Source organism: Puntigrus tetrazona, chromosome 16, assembly GCF_018831695.1.
Source record: "Puntigrus tetrazona isolate hp1 chromosome 16, ASM1883169v1, whole genome shotgun sequence".
In the NCBI taxonomy this organism is placed as follows: Eukaryota; Metazoa; Chordata; class Actinopteri; order Cypriniformes; family Cyprinidae; genus Puntigrus; species Puntigrus tetrazona.
In genome coordinates this window covers 23645555-23649388 of record NC_056714.1, presented here as the reverse complement: position 1 = coordinate 23649388, position 3834 = coordinate 23645555, and positions in this window count along the sequence as shown.

The following is a 3834-nucleotide window of genomic DNA, read 5'->3' as shown; positions in this document are numbered from 1 at the left end:
TTGATGTTGTCAGCAGAAGACACTGTGGCAGGTGAAATGAAGCTGGGTATGAGTCCAGGTGAGTGTGCGGTGAAGGGTAATGGGTCACCAGGAGCTTATCTGAGTGTAACAGTCTTTTTATCTGTGTCCGCATAACCAGGTTACTGAAGGAGTGAGGATCTATAAAGCCCAGGAGCAGTGATCCACAATGAGAATTCCTGAAGGTAAGTAAACCGTAGTTAGGCACACAACTTGGGTAAGTATGAGACCTGACAATGAGGGTACCAGATGAATGCTGGGATATAGTGCTCTTGATTGGCCGTGGCAGCTGCTGGTGATTAGAATTCAAGTGACAGTGATCTGGTGATTGCAGAAGCTGGTGATATTGTACATTTCTTTTACTGTCATTTTTGATCAGTTTAATGCACTCTTGCTAAATAAAAGCAATATTTAATTATAATAAAAATTATATTTATAACTTTTACAACCCTAAAAATAGTTCTCTTTTGGCCCCCTTTGGGTCTCTTGAGCCTAATTTGAAAATCCCTGCCCTAGAGGACTGGAATTACACACACTGTGCATGTGTAAATATAAACATAGGGTAATGAGTAGATAGACATGCTATATTATACCAAAGACAAAACCGCATCTTAACCTGGCCCCTGCAATTGCTATAGGACACCCTACTTGCATAGAAACAAATAATCAAGACCTAATTATTGAAAAAAGAGACAAATGGATGAGAACTATTGAAAGGGGAAAGTGTCATTTTCAACTGTGTGGATCCCATTGCATGGCTGCAAGGACCTGGCTCACAAAGGAGACCACAGCTGACAAAGCCGGCTCCTCGCTATGTAAGCCCAACCTAAAAGCATCCGGCTAATAGGCTGGTCATTCACATGTTGAGAATACAGAGAATAAGAGGGCTTTTTCCTCCCTGGCCAGGTAAAAACACAGGCCTCAGTCTCCTCATGTTCTAATCATTGTCTACTTGCAGGGGATTACGGGGGCCAACCCACCTTTTATCAATGGGTGTGGTTCAACTATAATAATCCCTAATTTTCCTCTTGTTCCACTGGTTCGTCCTTGCTCATACTAATTTGCCGTCTCTCGTGGCCACACTAACATGCTCTAAATGGGTGTCGCTAACATGCGCTGTCAATCAATGGCCCTTGAGAGTAAAGCCGTTTGAGTTGTTAGTGGATCACTTTTTGTCTGCCAGTCAGTGCTTGTATCCCATCGCAGGTGGGTGATCATGCTCTAGGGGTCTTTTCATTCAAATTTAGTTCATGTTCGTTTAAGTTTAAGAATTAGGGTAGGGATAGTGCTGAAAAGCTGATAATTATATCATTTTATGGGCAATGCAATATAAAATTTAGCAATATTATTGTACTATCGTTTAAATGTAAAAATTAAACCTATCAAGTTGTACAATAGGTATGAGAACATTGTCCCTATTGTTAATTTTAAAGTATCCTTGCTAAATAAAAGTATTAAAGGGTTACTCCACCCCAAAATGAACATTTCATCTTTAATCATTTACCAACCCCTTCCCCCAATGTCCCTCCAAACTCGTTCATCCTCAGAACACAATTTAAGATATTTTAGATGAAAATCGTGAGGCTGTCGCATTGATTGCCAAGGAATGAACACTGTCAAGGCCAGGAAAACTATGAAAAACATTGTCAAGCATAGTCCATCTGCCATCAGTGGTTTAAAGGAATAGTTAATCTAAAAATGAAAATTACCCCATTTTTACCCCATATTTTACTCACCCTGAAGCCATCCTAGGTGTATATGACTTTCTTCTTTCAGAAGAACACAGCCAGAGTTTTTGGCTCTTCCAAACATAGTAATGCGAGTGGATAACAGCCATTATTTTAAAGCTATGTAAGCTCAGGTATATCCTCAAGTATTGCAACCTAAAACTAAACCTTTACGCCGTCGGGGGATTATCACATGTACTCTGAAGCAGATCAATGGGTTTTTGTAACCAAAATATTTTTTGTTTTAGAATAATAATGTAAATAACTGACTGACTGAGCTCCGAGTTTCGGCTACTTGGTTGACTTCTGACTTTAGGTATGCCATAAGTTGTGTCATACGTCAAGTCATAGGTCATCCAAGAAGCCAGGATAAGTTCTTCTGAAAAAAGAAAGTTACATACACCAAGGATGGCTTTCTTTAATCTGTATGTTATGAAGCAATGAGAATGCTTTTTATAAGCAAAGAAAAATAACTTTTCTACATTTCAAGTAATTAATGACATATTTTTCATCTTGGTGTGAAAAAATGACACACATCTGCTGCTTTAAATTTTTGAGCTTGTTACAGCGGGATTTATTCTTCTCTTGGCTGTCAATATTTGTATCATTCATCAGCTGAAAAAAATGTGCTGGATGTGATTCCAACGATATCGCTTCTCTGTACCTTTATCGTTATAGTTGTGGTGTGGATTCTGATATCCTTTAGTATTGAAAACTTTTTTTTCTTTATATCTTTATAGTTATCGTTCTTGGTGTGGACTGGCCTTTATGGTACAGATATAATTTAGTTTGGGTTCTAGACCACCTAATGAAAAAGAACTTGCTTCCAGTTTGACATTTATTGTTGTAGTTTTCCATTGTTGTGTTCTGTGCAAAAACTTGCATTCAGTCCATGTGCAGTCAAGTCTCTGTGTGTTAAAGAGTGCTTGGACTCAAAAACTTTCAGAGCTATAATCCTACGGAAAAAAACAGGTACAATGCTGTGCTACTGTTTCTGATCTGCCTCCAGGAAGGACACATACACGATCTATAGAAGAGCTGTTGGAGATGCTCTTCAACGTTTTTTCATACCTTTTTTATGTCGGTACAGTTAAATTAATCTCCTGTTGACTCTTGTGTATAGTAGCAGGCAAACAGTTAAGCACATTTATGAACAAGGCCATGATTTTGGCTCTTCTAGAATGTTCAGAAAGTCATCTGTGCGGAAGGTTTTCGATTTGATTTGATGAAAGTCAGGGGCTAAAGTGCTTTACTTTGCCTGTAGATCTGATGTTTTTGTAAATTAATACACTGTGGAGTTTTTCAATTTGCTTAGACAACACTCTAGAAAGTTTATTTTTCAACTGCTTTAACCATAGTATTCCTTTAATATTCACAAAAGACCGATTTGTGCAAGAGGTAATGCATACAGCATGAAAATAAATGTTTTCCCTCCGATTTCTCTCTACGTTTTTTTTTTTTGAGAATGAGCAAAGGTCACGCGAATGCAACTTATTTTTCAATCATTAAGGCATTCATGCACCCAAGCAAATGTATTTCAAAAAGCACGAGTGATGAGGAGGAACTAGAAGTGCATTGGATTGAAGAGATGAAAGGTTCTCTATGCTGGTGTCCCCGAGTTGAGAATACATTTATCCTTTAATAATCTTGTCTGCATACCTCATGCAATCAAATTCACCATGCATGAGCTCCAGCTTTATCCGCTCCACAATTATCCGCTAACAGCAATTACTCTGTTGGCTGTGTGCTGAATAGAGCCGTCTGAAGCGGGGTTTTGAACCCTAGCCGCGGCGTGTAGACTTTCTCATGGTGTGTATTGGAGAGCGCCGAGCTCCTGTGAGGCAGGATCACCTTGTGTTTATATGGAGATGTAGCCGACGATAGGCTGTCACAATAGAGGCTTTTCTGGTGGAGTGTGCAAGCTTGTGTATGAGCACGATTGAGCGTTTGGTGTGTGAAATTCTCTTTTGGTTCAGTCGTGTGTGTGTGAGTGTGGGTGAGAGTGGGCGCGTGTGGAACATGTGGCGGTGTTCTCAGAGGAACAGCGGGGCCTTAATGAGGACTAGCCCTGGATGGCAGCTGGTAAAGT